The sequence below is a fragment of the Schistocerca americana genome, chromosome 5 (assembly GCF_021461395.2).
Source record: "Schistocerca americana isolate TAMUIC-IGC-003095 chromosome 5, iqSchAmer2.1, whole genome shotgun sequence".
NCBI classification, from domain to species: Eukaryota; Metazoa; Arthropoda; class Insecta; order Orthoptera; family Acrididae; genus Schistocerca; species Schistocerca americana.
Genome location: NC_060123.1, coordinates 569578171 through 569594032, shown reverse-complemented (window position 1 = coordinate 569594032; position 15862 = coordinate 569578171). Strand labels below are relative to the sequence as shown.

Sequence of the window (15862 nt, the reverse complement as noted above, 5' to 3'; positions counted from 1 at the left end):
GTCTGAGCAATTTTTAATAACTTTCGAAGAGTAACGCTCGGAAGGGAAAAAATGTCACCTTATTAAAGCTCTCTGTTTCGGACGTTTCTGAAGTACGAAAGCTTGGGGAATTAAAGAGCCATTTCCGGCAGAGACGCTCCTCCGAGACGTCCCGCGAGGAGAAGAGCGGATGAAGAACGGGTCCGCACTGCGAAATTGCTTAATAAATTATAAATCCCACGTAAGCGGCGCAAATTAATGCCCGTGGGTCCAGCAAGCGGCTCACGGCTCTCCGCTCCAAGGCGCCCAGCTCATTAGCACGGTCACCGCCAGCGCTAACCAACTAACTATCATTCTTGTTTACACTCACAAAACACAGCAAAACAAATGAAACACATGAACAAACTTTGCAAGAAGTCACAGAATCAACACTGGTTCCTATTTCGACGCGACTGTTCACATACAAGAGTGCTTGGTGCATGCTTCTTCAGAACTCGTACTTCGTTGGAGGCGTATTCACATTCTGCCGTTCGTCAGTATCTTGATTCTTTTTTCTCTCCGAAGAATCTCATTAGTCATTATGTTGAGTTTGAGGGTATCCGTATGTCAAACAGCTGACTAAATTTGGGAACTCATTACAGAATGTATCACCATTTACCCCTCAACTAGTTTCGAGACTACACACACCGCACATTCCACAAAAATGGGTGAATTGTGTTAAAAACAATAAGGATCAGAACCTAAAGGTAACCAATATGTGCAGTTTTGCACGTCAAGTTACACACATGATGCCCTTCCGTCGCTGTTTGGTACAGCAACTTCATATTCATAGACGAAAAACACAAACTGAGGATGATCTACAGTCATAATATATTTTCTGTAGCGGTTTTAAGTTTGCAAAGTCGTCTTCAGATCACCTGTTATGAAGAAATTAAGGAAAAACAACGCAAAAGGCCGTTCCTGCACCAGCTAAGTAGGCCATATTAACCATCCATAGGTCGCTGTATGTAAACACCAGAGTGCCAACTCGTGAGCACCGGTACTCTGAAATGAGAGACTGACTAAAAAAAACTGTGGCAAGCTGCATACTGCCAATCAAGACTGATGACTCAAACTACTGTGGTAAAGTCTAAAACTAATGTGACATTAAAAACACAACCGAAATTGTTAGTTCCGAACTAGGTCATCCCCTTCCACAGGAACTGTGCACCGCATCTAATAAATTTGTACCGAGTGGACAACAATAAGACCTCGGTAATGGCTAAACAGGGAAACCACAGCAACACATAGCTCTAAACACAATTTGTCAGTATTAATTATTCCAAAAATTTATTATTCCAAATACCAGACACCGTATTTTTACACTCGCCGAAGGGCCTCGCAGAAGGGAAAGCTGTAATATTTGAGAGGGTTCAGGGTAATGTGAAATTAAAACTGGCTCCGCTGGAGCCGTGGGCACCTTTAGTGAGCTGTGTTAATGTTCCGCAGTTTGAGCCCTACAGGTCTGGTCTGCAAGTTGCGAATAGTTAACTCTATCTGTTCCCAGCATACCACTGACATAGATTTTGTATCCCCTCTTTGGCAATAGCAACAAATAAACTAGCTCAATTTATTATGTAATTTTAAGACAACCATAAGGTATGAGGTGGTAAATATTCATACCAATGAACCAGGAGAAAAGCAGGCGAACATGGTAACTCCAGATGATTACCAGCTGTACATGTATTTAACAGTTTCATTTAAAGGGTTAGCGTTCTGCTCTCTTACACAATTCATGCTCCGCAGTCTACATATAATTATTTTCAGATGAATAACGATAGAAGCTGTCCTCTGATAAAGCTGTTGCTCGTTAGTGTGGTTTATCCTCTTACCCTTACACATTTTCTCTCCTGAACGTTTACATTTTTTGTTTATGATGAGCCTGTAGTAGTCACGTATGTACCTTCTTGGCTATTTGTTGTTCGGCGACTGCGTGGCGAAGCCTCGCAATGGGAATTGGTGTAATACCGACCTCAGACTTTTATCCACATCTACATACCTACTCCGCAAATCAACCCCCCCCCCCCCCCCTCCCCCTCATACTGTGCATCGCGAAGGGTAGGTAACTTGCTAATCCTTCTCTTCCCTGCTCCACTGATAAATGGGGCCAGAGGAAAACAACTATCTATAAGCTTCCGTACGAGCTCTGATTTCTCTCGTCTTGTACGCTGCTAGCAGTAGAATTATCCTGCAGTCTGCTGCAAATGTCAGTTCTTGAAACTTCCTTAATAGCGTTTCGCCAAAAGAACATCTTCTTTCCTCCAGACATTCCCACTTCAGTGTAAGGAGTATTCCCGTAATACTCACATATACTATCAACCACTAACAAATGTAGCGATACGCTTCTGAACTGTTTCCATGAATTTCTTTAATCCGACCTGGTGGGGATACCAAACATTCGAGAAGTACTGTAGAATGCATCGTGCAGCAGTTCTGTACGCGGTGTCCTTATAAATGAGCGGCGCTTTCCGAGAATTCTCCTAATAAACCGAAATCGACCATCCGCCTTCCCTACAATCGACGTTACGCGCTTGGTCTATTTTATGTCGCTCTGCAAACTTGCACCTAGATGTGTAACAGACGTGACTGTGTCCAAGCAGCACACAATTAATACTGTACTCGAACATTACAGGATTGTTTTTCCCATTCCTGTGCATTAACTTACATTGTGTGGTACGTATTCTGTGGAGTGTATAAGTAAAGTATGCTGTAACTATGTATTGACGTTAAAATATGCACAACTGCTATGAATTTTTTTCGTTATTGAAATACAACAAGGAAAGAGAGTAGTAAAAATTAACAATGGAGTCACAGAATGAGTCGATGAATTTTTCTAATAGAGCTAATTAAAGACAACGACCACATACACAAGGAGTAAATAAAGGAGAAAAAACTGCCCTGAAGTGGTTTCTACAAAGTAAATAAATTATGCAACGTGTCTAATGCTACATCCGAAACAAAAATCGTACGTGTTACCAGTTTTGACTTCTGGCACTGGGACGAGGATATCCGAGGCAAAAACTATTCAAAGACAGCTCAGCAACAACAGATGCATGGTGGGAATCACTATGAATGACAGGAAAACAAACAAACGGGTCACGCAACAGGTTGTGGAGTAAGACACAATTATAAACCAACACAAAATGAAATGGAAGTAGGCGTGACATGTAACCTATGAATGGAGCGTATTCTTTACTGTATTCCAAACGATTAGAAAAGACTAGACGTCGAGCTAAAGTAGGACGGGCAAACGACGTAAAAAACACGCCAGATCAATAAGGAAGCACATAATTGGACGACCATAATGCATCAAGTCTAGTAGTGGTCTTTATACAGCAGTGGATGTGAAACGAATGACGACAACGACGATAGTGATCATAATGGTGACAATGGTGAGGATATAATTATTTTGTCATCGTCACTGACACTGACGATTTATGACAATGATTTTTAACTATAAGGGGCACTCAAATGAAAACAAGACAAATGGGAAAAAAACTAAGTAAACTGTATATTATTTCAAAAGTAACCGCCATGTCTTCCATAATCACTGTGAGACAAGATGGACAATGCCTTCATGGAAGAATAGTTGCGGTTTCCTGCGGAACCATGATTGTACCCAGGCGTGTATCTCTTTGTCCGGAGGAAACCGACTACCGCGAATGTCTTTCTTCATGGCATCAAAAAAAATTGGAAATCGCAAGGGGAGAGATCGGGGCTGTAGGGATGATGTGTAAGGGCTTCACAGCGAAACATCATTAGCGTACTCGAAACAATCTTGGCGACACGTGGGCGGGCTTTATCCCGTAACAGAATGATGCTGTCCGTGATCATTGCTGGGTGTATGGACTTGATGGCAGGCTTCAGTACTTGCGAAGTGTCCATGTACCGCTGTGCGTTAATTGTGGAACCGTGTTCAACAAAGTCGATCAGCAGCGGGCCCTTCAAGTCAATTGAAAAGGTCATCATGACTTTCCCGGGACTGCTGTGCCTGTTGTTTCGACTACGCTGCAGAATTTATGCTGGAAAATCCTTACACATTATCCGTAGAGTCCCGTTATCTCGACAAGTGATTTCCGTATTTTAGGTGTCCTGAAGAAAGGCGTTCCTGGAGGTCAATTGGCTTCGGACGAAGAGATGCAGGCTGGGTACAGTTATGGTTCTGTAGACAGCCACAAACATTCTGCTGGGAAGGCACTGGCCGCCTTGTCTCACATGGGATAAATGTATTAACAGTCATGGAGATTACTTTTGAAATAATACACAGTTTACTGAATTTTTTCCCAACTGTCTCGTTTTCATTTGACTGCCATTTATATATCTACAGTATTGTTATCTTCTATAAACAGGACCTCGGATGATCGGCTTTAGCCCGATACCTTTAAAACGGTATCAATTGCTGACTCTCGAATCATGAAACGACGCGACGCAGTCATGTTTCGATTCATGAGGGTCAGCAATTGATAAAAAAATGGGGCCCCCGGGGTCCCAAGGTCGCGATGGCGGCGTCACTGTCCCGCCGAGATAATTTGTCCTTTTAGGACAATTATCTGAGCAAGCACCCACGCCAGCAAAAGGTTGCCCGACACGTGCTGTTTGATAACGTAATGTACACTCCTGGAAATGGAAAAAAGAACACATTGACACCGGTGTGTCAGACCCACCATACTTGCTCCAGACACTGCGAGAGGGCTGTACAAGCAATGATCACACGCACGGCACAGCGGACACACCAGGAACCGCGGTGTTGGCCGTCGAATGGCGCTAGCTGCGCAGCATTTGTGCACCGCCGCCGTCAGTGTCAGCCAGTTTGCCGTGGCATACGGAGCTCCATCGCAGTCTTTAACACTGGTAGCATGCCGCGACAGCGTGGACGTGAACCGTATGTGCAGTTGACGGACTTTGAGCGAGGGCGTATAGTGGGCATGCGGGAGGCCGGGTGGACGTACCGCCGAATTGCTCAACACGTGGGGCGTGAGGTCTCCACAGTACATCGATGTTGTCGCCAGTGGTCGGCGGAAGGTGCACGTGCCCGTCGACCTGGGACCGGACCGCAGCGACGCACGGATGCACGCCAAGACCGTAGGATCCTACGCAGTGCCGTAGGGGACCGCACCGCCACTTCCCAGCAAATTAGGGACACTGTTGCTCCTGGGATATCGGCGAGGACCATTCGCAACCGTCTCCATGAAGCTGGGCTACGGTCCCGCACACCGTTAGGCCGGCTTCCGCTCACGCCCCAACATCGTGCAGCCCGCCTCCAGTGGTGTCGCGACAGGCGTGAATGGAGGGACGAATGGAGACGTGTCGTCTTCAGCGATGAGAGTCGCTTCTGCCTTGGTGCCAATGATGGTCGTATGCGTGTTTGGCGCCGTGCAGGTGAGCGCCACAATCAGGACTGCATACGACCGAGGCACACAGGGCCAACACCCGGCATCATGGTGTGGGGAGCGATCTCCTACACTGGCCGTACACCACTGGTGATCGTCGAGGGGACACTGAATAGTGCACGGTACATCCAAACCGTCATCGAACCCATCGTTCTACCATTCCTAGACCGGCAAGGGAACTTGCTGTTCCAACAGGACAATGCACGTCCGCATGTATCCCGTGCCACCCAACGTGCTCTAGAAGGTGTAAGTCAACTACCCTGGCCAGCAAGATCTCCGGATCTGTCCCCCATTGAGCATGTTTGGGACTGGATGAAGCGTCGTCTCACGCGGTCTGCACGTCCAGCACGAACGCTGGTCCAACTGAGGCGCCAGGTGGAAATGGCATGGCAAGCCGTTCCACAGGACTACATCCAGCATCTCTACGATTGTCTCCATGGGAGAGTAGCAGCCTGCATTGCTGCGAAAGGTGGATATACACTGTACTAGTGCCGACATTGTGCATGCTCTGTTGCCTGGGTCTATGTGCCTGTGGTTCTGTCAGTGTGATCATGTGATGTATCTGACCCCAGGAATGTGTCAATAAAGTTTCCCCTTCCTGGGACAATGCATTCACGGTGTTCTTATTTCAATTTCCAGGAGTGTACATAAAAGGTGGTAATAATTTATTTAGTGTAATCAGCAAAATGTCTTGGGTAAATCAGTATTTAAGCACGGGCAACCATGGCTCTATACAATACGACGGAGGTGTTTTTTATATCCGGAACCTGAGGAAGACATTGAAATGGCGGAAAGAATTCCATTAACAAATGTTAATCGTTCACGTAGCAGTAATGATATTCGAACAGCGCAAAGAGAGGATGCTGCTACTCGCATACGGTATGGAGATAATCCAGCATTCGACGATTTGGATACGAGTGGCGAAACAGTTGAATTTGTGCGGGTGCCAGAAACAAGGCCAGAAGAAAGTAATCTTGGAGTGCGATGGCGCCGCCCAAATAGACCACAAAATCTTGGTCGAGGTCACCAGACTTCAGATATAGAAGCCGCTAGCGAAACAGTGCCCTTGTTATCTGAAAGTGTCACGGACGGGGCCGCAACTAGCACAGCTGGTGTTACAAGTTCAGGGCAGATAGCGATAGCTGCTGGTGCGACAACTGCTGCCGCCGCAGGTGCTGCTTACGGCGTTAAAAAAGTAGTTGAACGTGTACAGAACAAAGGATATACTTTACCTGGTAGTGATAACGTAGGACCGGGAAATTCTATAAATATAGACGCACCGCGCAGTGGAGCAGATGCCATTGCTAAAGAGCACGACGTAGGATACGATAATCTGCTAAAGGAAGCAAGATAACGACCATTTACAGAAGAAGAGTTTAGACAACGAGTTCAACAGTTGGATGCCAAAGCTATAATTGATTTCGCAATTGACTGGAGTCATACACGAAATTGGCATTCATTTGCGGGAAAATACGGCCTGAAATTGAAGACAGCTGTTGAACAACGTATTGGAAAAACTTTGTATCCGAAACAACCAAATGCCGAAAAAACAGGTATGTAAATATAATTTATGTCGTGTATCATATATTTTTGGTTTTCATTATTTGATTTTAACGTTTCTTGCCTTCAGAATTATGATATTCCACCGTGGGAACGGTCTAATTGGGAGTTCATGCATAAAGGCCAGAAACGCTATGCCTATGAACAATGGCTAATGTCTCGTGTTCGCCGTGGTTTGCCTATAGATCACGACCGCCCATCAACATCTGGTTCAGCCACTGGAGCCGGCCGAAGTGGCCGTGCGGTTAAAGGCGCTGCAGTCTGGAACCGCAAGACCGCTACGGTCGCAGGTTCGAATCCTGCCTCGGGCATGGATGTTTGTGATGTCCTTAGGTTAGTTAGGTTTAACTAGTTCTAAGTTCTAGGGGACTAATGACCTCAGCAGTTGAGTCCCGTAGTGCTCAGAGCCATTTTTTTTTCAGCCACTGGAACAAGTTCTGTAAACGAGGATCACGTAGACCACGAGGTATCAGACAGCGAAGAAGACGAAGACGAAGAAGGACCAGAAGAAACACAACAACATTCTGAACCACAACGTTTAGTACCTTATTCTGATAGTGACGAAGGTATGAGTTCGCCAATGCAGGTAGATTCAGGTAAACGTCAGGCTGCAGCAGCTCAATCTGGTGGATCTAAGAAAAAAAAAAAAACGTTACCAGGGACTGGAGCACCATCTGCTAACGTACTGGGTGATTCTCCTAATACTCGTGTTGATCCGTTACCTGCTCCTTCTATATTAGACACCTTTAAAACGGTATACACAGAAGCCCTGGTAGACCACTTTATTGAAAGCTACGTTCTTCCGGGCCGCGAGCTCATAGCTGCAGCAGAACGGCAAGTGCTCGTGAAGCTCTCGCGAATGGGCGATTACAGTGGTTTCCCAGCCACCTGCGTTTCAACTGCAGCCGTGCGCTAGCTAGCGTGACCTTATCAGCGCTCGCATCTCTTATTCAAGAGGACACCGGACCGAAGCACTGCAGGGGACCTGTATGTAACCGTTCCCACGATCAGCGTTCGCTGTACTGTCTCGGCTGCTAGCTGTACTATATCATGTCCATTCCACAAGTCCTTTGTACTTGACGGAGGCTGTTGTGGAAGTCTTGCTATAAAAACCGACACCACGATACACACACGATACACTGACTGAACTGAAAAGCAAGGAAAACTGGTTAACTTCAACCTGAACTTGATCGGTTTTCTACATTTGTTTATGTTGAAAGAAGAGTTTTCCGCCAATAATGACTCTGCTAGTATGAAATTTCAACCCAGATCCTTCCACCTACACCAATGTTATCCCGGACTGCATACGTTAACCGATATCCGACACGTTTACAAGCGTTAAAACATGCCACAGAAAATAAACCTGCGAATTACGATTTCCAACGCAAAACCGTTTTGTATACACTACGAATCCACTGTTTAAGGGTGGAGAACATATTTTTTTAATGTACATGGTTGTCGAGCTTCAATTCGTTTCACTGCGCAACAATGCGTTTCGACGTTCCATTCACGTCTTCACACTGTTTTTGTTTTCGTGACTCCTGCACACAGTCGTCAGGGACAATATCGATTATTCACAATCATAAGCAAAAATGTAAACCGTAAAATAAATCTCAAATTGTGCTTTTACATCTTGCCGATGCGTGTAAGTCTAGTTTTCAGTTGTATCCTGGCTTAAACGCAATCATAGAGCACAACGACAAAGAAAATATAGCATGTCCTTCGCTATCTACAGTACTTTCGTCAAGTGATCGCATGAAAACCATACCCCAATTTTGGCACAATGAGGCTTCATTTCAGTGAAACCCAACGACATCAATGAATCTAGACACAAAAGCTTTGAAGCGCGGAATAAGCGAAGAAAATACAACCGCGCATCACTCCTTCCGATAAAAAGAGAATGTAACAGGAAAAATAATCTCGTTAGCGACAACATCTACTGTTACGCAACGGTGGCAGACGGAAGAGGAATAACGCATTTCTCAATTACGTGAGAGGCATTTTATTTAATGCCAAGCTGGCAGTGCACCGGAGACCTAACGTAACGCCCGGTTACATAAATTCCCTCCCTTTTAGGTGTTCCAAATCCGCATTATTTAGGCCTTCGTAGTCTTGTGAGTAGAACTTAACGTTACTTCAATCACGTATTACCGCGATTTATAATCTATTGCCGTTGTAGGGAGGTACTTCAATAGCTTCACTCAACCACACTACAGTCTGATTAAAATTACTTGACAGTTGCCGCCTGTCAGTTGCTGCTACATTTTGCCACGTCGGATACCGGCCACCGCTCGGTTATAAGCGGCCGATAGATACGGCAGGTCACTTCACAAACGTTATTAGTATGTAACGCTGAGCAATGTAATTGGCCGCCGCGAGATACGAAGGAAATTCGAGATGCTCCGTCTACAGCTAATGTTAATTGACCAATGACGGAACTACGGCAGACGATGCATTTTGTAGCCCCGAATTTAAACTAACCTAAACACAATCTGGTGATGTGCAACGCATCCAAGAAAACAGAGGTCCAGTCTGCGGCAGAATTAAAATCACAATCGCTTTGTTCACGGCGATGAAAGCTAACTTCTAACAGAAAACTCAAAACAGAAAAATTTAAGTTTCAGCGCTAAAAGCACTGATGCCACGTTACCAACCGATGGGCAGCGCTGGTCGACACTTGGCTGCAGATTATAGACAACACAGGCATATTCCAAACGAAAAAAGATGATGCGAAGAAAAATAAGAGCAAATTGAAGTCAATACGATGACGAAAAAGTCACGAATAAGTATTGGAAGTCCGCAGCTCGTGGTCGTGCGGTAGCGTTCTCGCTTCCCGCGCCCGGGTTCTCGGGTTCGATTCCCGGCGGGGTCAGGGATTTTCTCTGCCCCGTGATGACTGGGTGTTGTGTGATGTCCTTTGGTTAGTTAGGTTTAAGTAGTGCTGAGTTCTAGGGGACTGATGACCACAGATGTTAAGCCCCATAGTGCTCAGAGCCATTTGAACCAAGTATTGGAAATAAAAAAAAAACATACAAATCACTTAATAGAAAAAATATTATACTCAGTCTTTTGAATAGATACAGAAAAAAAACTAGTTGCGTCTGACGATGTTCGTACCTATGGCCTTCTACGTGTCTACTGTGCTACGCCACTACACTTCGCTGTGTTGTTACATTTGTAAGACTGCTTTCCCAGTCGCAACGATGACTCGCAGCCTTAAGAAATTCGGCTTCATGCAATACCATGAGAAGCTAATCTAATGTAAGCCGATCTTTGTGATTATATTAACTGTGTATGTGACGCTGTATCACGTCTTGTGCAGAAGGATCCGTTAGTGTTTGGTTAGTGTTGTGTACGAAACGTATGTATTTCGTTAGCGTCGTTTTGTGTGTGTGTTGTTTTTGGTATGGTTATCATGTGTGACGAAATGCGAAATAAAATGGCCAGACGCAAAGTTTGGGATCCAAACACGTCAAGAAAGAAATCCGGACAAGTAACTAAAAGTGCACTGACCAATTGTTGTGGCAGTTCGGCAACGGCGGACGGATCAGGCGTGACGTTGAGCGCTCTGATTGGAGGAAAGCAGCTCCAACGGGTAAAGTGTCAACTATGAAGTAATTTTAATCGGACTATAGACAATGACACTCAGCGCAGCACATAACAATCGCCACAAGGTGACAACAGAGATGAACTATGACGCAAAGGTCGAATTAAAATCAAAGCACGATACCACAGCGCCATTCGAGCTATCGACCTTTCTTTTCCTGGCATCTCGTATTAATGATCACACAATACTGATCCCACCGAGGTAGTGAAAGGTAACTGCGAAATAAACCTGCGCCGATGACGTAATTCGCGAATAACTTCATCTAATTTTTTTTTGCATCGGCTGAGCGTAAAGAGTGACAGAGACCTTTAAAAAACCATCTATGCTTGTGGACAATAGACTGCAGATAACTAATGTATGAAATGACAGGTCTGTAGAGCATACCTGCATACATGGTCCAGAGCTATAGTTAAAATGCGCTTAAACATTTTCCATGGGCAAAGTATAGTGCAGTCGAGAACGTCTCAGGAACTTCGAAGCAATGAACGAAGTTATTAAGTTGGAGCTTCGAGTAGGTAGGACGGTCATGTTCGCAAAGCTCAACTGGTACAACACAGACCGTGAAATGCAGGGTCAGGATTCGTGTGGCTTGCCAGAGCTGCAACTTGTGAAATATAACCCACACATTGTATGTTTCTCTCCAGTACAAGAACCCCGTGTCAGTTTAGAGGAAAAATTTCACCCGCGTTCAATCTCAGCTGTGATAAATGAATAACATTAAATTTATACCTATGACAGTAGCAGAAATGGGTTGTTCCTTCATTGTCGTCCAGAGAAAATGTAAGGAATATGAATTTTAATCTTCAGTCCTCAATGCTTCGAAGATGAAGGCAAAAGGGTGCTCGAGATGATAACTGCAGATGACCTTTCGGGAAGCTAAGAACAAGAACACTTACTACGTGTACACCCTACTTTGCATCTCAGTGATCTGAAACATGCCAGTAGAGATTACCAAAAATTATTGGTCGCTGATTCCTCGGCGATAACCGAAGCCATGCTGCTGGCGTGACAAAATCAAATTCTGAGGTACAAAATACTGCCACAGAATTGTATGATAATGTATCTAAAATTTTCTCAGCAAAGCATTTTCGTTAGTGATACGGCGAACGACGGTAACTATCCAGCGCTGAAAAACATCAAATACTGCAGCTGTAAACACGCACTCACGTTAAGAAACTCCACATACTGCTGCTGCAAACACGCATGTTAGAGCAAAACAAATCAGCTTCACCGCAAAAAAAATGTGGCTCGCATCAATAATGACCACCCTTCTTTCTCAGTTGTAAAATAACATGCAGGCCACAACAGAAGTTTTTACGTAATTTCATCTTTCTTGCTCAGTGATGTCGTTACGTTTAGATCAGGTGATATAAAATTCTGCTTTCATGCACCAGTTATTCGCTTTGTTCTTATATGCATCATGCATTCACAACAGAGCGGATTTTATCCAGTTACAAATAAAGACAGTGAATTTGGGATAGTACATCTGGATACATAGCTAGAAAATTAGTAATTAGGTGCCTGTTTCAATGGAAGTGTTACTGGTTTTGCAGTAGACCTACATAAACTTATTTGCCGCAAATCTCTCTACGAACCGATCGAAAATATAATATTGATTGGCGACTCCATGGCGTGTTGTGTGCACTACGACCAAATAGTGGATAGAATTGGAAGTAAAATCAGTATTGGCCGTATTTAGTTGTTTTATTGTCAGCAAAATCGATTTTCGGTCACTTAGTGACCATCCTCAGTGCTGTAATATACAATTAAAATTGGTAGGGACTGGTATCAAGCATAGAGCGATACCTCAAGCAGATTTTTACTGTAAACGAATGAAAAGAATTACTGTTGGTAATTCACACGCAAATCAGACATATTTCAATGTTGAAGTTGCCGAACGTCAAAATTTCTAGCCTTGTAACTCGGTTGCTTTGTTCAAAATGGGGCTCAATTTCCCAGTACAAAGCAGCGTCTGATACTCGACTATTAACGCTCCAATCGCGTGAAGCACATCAAGAAGGAAATGACAAATTTCTGGCTCGTAAGTCGTCAAATTTCGCTCAAATTACGCACATGGAAAGAGTTCCTGCATTGTAATGTTCAATATGGAGCAACTTACTTGAGCTTTCACAAAACAAAACAGTGCGGTATACTACGCGGACAGGTATCAGTTTGCGCAGTTAGAAGCGGTGGTGTTAGTTTGTACACTGGAGACTCGGTCGGCGCAGAAGGCCTACGGCGTGTCACCTATAGCGAAATCACTGCACGCGGAGGACGTGACTCGCGCGGATGCCGGCACGTAGACTTTAGCGACGCCAGGTAGGCGTGACCGGAGGCGGCGGCGGCGGCGGCGGCGGAGACGCACGCGACACTGCCCGCCGTCGGAACACGCACCGACGCCCTAGTGCACGTCGCCACCGCCAGAGGCGCCACTGGCGGCGCCGCGCGCGCGCTGCCGGCTCCCGCAGCCCGGCGTCTACACGCAACAGGGCCCCAATCCGACGGATTTGCACGAATTACGAGTGCGGATTCATCAGACGGCTGGTAAATTTCTACCAAGCTGTGGGAGTTCCGTGAAACGAGTTTTACTGTTGGTAAGAACGGTTCCTGTCATTTTTCCCCCCAGATTTAGCGAAGGGGGGGGGGGGAGGGTGTGGCGGAGGGGGAAGGTGCCGACACAGCTTAGATGTTCGTTACAGGCTCTTCTCTCACGAATATGCTGATATAGTGCATCCACACTCAGCAATCGCATAAAACCGCTCGCCACACGGAAGGTGCGTAAGGAGTAATCCGCTGGATTACATATCTACAAGGTGAAAAGTATTTAAACCGACAAACTCTGGGAGGTTGTAGGGGACATCAAAACAAATATTTTTCCCTAATGTCATTTTTTCCTATGAGGATTATTTAAACCGGTGGAAGCTGTATTACGCTCTTCAGTTGTTAGAGACCGTATTACGATCTTCAGTTGTTAGGGGCGTATTACGCTCTTCAGTTGTAGGCAACTGCTGTCCACCAGTGTCGTAGTGCATTGTCTCTGTTTACTAATGCAGCGATAAACCTGTAGCGAGTACACTGATTTTGTTGGTGCGTACTACGTAGCGCACCACAACGCACGAGCTGCATAGCGGGTTTATCAACAACAATATCGCCGGCCGAAGTGGCCGTGCGGTTAAAGGCGCTGCAGCCTGGAACCGCTAGACCGCTACGGTCGCAGGTTCGAATCCTGCCTCGGGCATGGATGTTTGTGATGTCCTTAGGTTAGTTAGGTTTAAGTAGTTCTAAGTTCTAGGGGACTAATGACCTCAGCAGTTGAGTCCCATAGTGCTCAGAACCATTTGAACCATTTGAACAACAATATCCTAATCGCGTATCCCGAATCATACGACCTTTGCTGCTGCGTACCAACGTCTGCGTGAGACCGGGTCATTCAGCAGATTACCTGGACAGGGACGCCGTCGCACGGTAAGAACGCTGCAATTTGAGGAAGCTGTCTTGCAGCATGTGGAGCGGGATCCTTCAGTCAGCACTCGTGCAATTGCACGTAACATGGGGACGAATCAGACGAATGTAAGCACAGTCCTTCGAGAACAGTTGTTACGTCCATTTCACTTACAGCGTGCCGACAACCTGGAACCAGTTGATTATCGACCCAGAGCACAGTTTTCGCAGTGGTAGCTGGAACAGTGCGAAATGCGTGCTGCATTTCCATCCTCTGTGTTGTTTACCGATACGTTCGGGCGTGATGGAGTCTTCAACATGCACAAGTCGTATGTTTGGAGTGAGAATAACCCACATGTCACAGTTACTAGCGCTCATCAAGTGCGGTTCTTCGTTAATGTGTGGGTCGGTGATGCTGGGGATTGTTTAATTGGGCCGTATCTGCTACCTAGGCCATTAAATGGTTGGCACTACTACAATTTTCTCGCCAGAACATTGCCAGAATTTTTGGAAGACGTCCCGCTCCCTACAAGACAACGCATATGGTTCCAACATGACGGTGCGCCGACACATTTCAGTCGTCGTGTGCGTCGATTCCTGGACCGACGGTTCCCAGAAACGTGGATTGGCAGAAGTGGTCCTGTACCATGGCCTGCTCAATCCCCAGATATGTCCCCTCTGGACATTTTTGTATGGGGAGAGATGCGCAACTTGGTTTACGCAACTCCTGTTGCATCAGAAGAGGATCTGGTTGCCCAGATAGTAGCAGCAGCAGAAACAATTCAGGATACTCCTGGGGTTTTTGCCCGTGTCAGACAGAACATGATTCGACGGTGTAACCTTGGTGTACGTGTCAATTGAGGCATTTTTGAAAATCTACTGTAATTGAAATTGGGTTGTGTTAATCTGTTGTCTCATGGTCATAAAAAAAATGGAAAAGTGTTGGTTTAATTCATTCTTCCTCTACTGGTTTAAATACTCCTCATAGGAAAAAATGACATTAGGGAAAAATATTTGTTTTGATGTCCCTGCAACCTTCCAGAGTTTGTCGGTTTAAATACTTTTCACCCTGTATATCACGGAGGTCGATTTGCAGTAGGATTTTGGAACATAAACTACATTTGAACATTATGAATTACCCCGAAAAAAAGAACGATCTACTGATGTATAATCAGCATGGAATCAGAAAATATCGTTCTTGTGAAACACTGGGCTCCACCCGAGCAGGCCATAAAGGCCCAACGGTACCAACCGGCCGCCGTGTCATCCTCAGCTTACATACGTCGCCGGATGCGGATATGGAGGATCACGTGGTAGTACACCGCTATCCCGGCCGTATGCCAGTTTACGAGACCGGAGCCGCTACGTCTTATTCTAGTAGCTCCTCAGTTTACCTCGCAAGGGCTGAGTGCACCAGCAACAGCGCTCGGCAGACCGGATGGTCACCCGACCAAGTGCTAGCCCAACCCGACAGCGCTAACTTCGGTAATCTGACGGGAACCGGCGTTACCACTGCGGCAAGGCCGTTGGCCTTGTGAAACACTACTAGCCCTTTATTCGCTCGAAGTAATGAATGATATAGACAGGGAATCTCAAACTGACTCCTTAATTTTAGATTTCCAGCAGGTTTTTGATAGTGTTCCTCACAAGCAGCTTCTAATAAAATTGCGTGCGTATGGTATAATTCCCAGTTGTGCGAGTGGATTCGTGGAGATTGATATTTCGTGAAAAGATATCACCGCAACGAAAAATGCCTTTGTTTTACTATTATTATCCCAATTTGCTGATCATGTTCGCGACACTCACTCACCTATGTCGTGATAATACGAAACGAGCGGCACTTCTT

General features: G+C 45.5%; 1 protein-coding gene across 1 annotated transcript in view; it reads right to left on the bottom strand.

Annotated features, from left to right (window-relative positions):
• The window catches only part of LOC124615300 (neural-cadherin-like), an 874915-nt gene extending 862038 nt beyond the window's left edge, over positions 1–12877 (bottom strand). Inside the window, exon 1 of the mRNA XM_047143087.1 lies at positions 12695–12877. The gene's annotated coding sequence lies outside the window, so the exon portion shown is untranslated. The remainder of the gene's footprint in view (positions 1–12694) is intronic.
• Positions 12878–15862: the final 2985 nt, after the last annotated feature.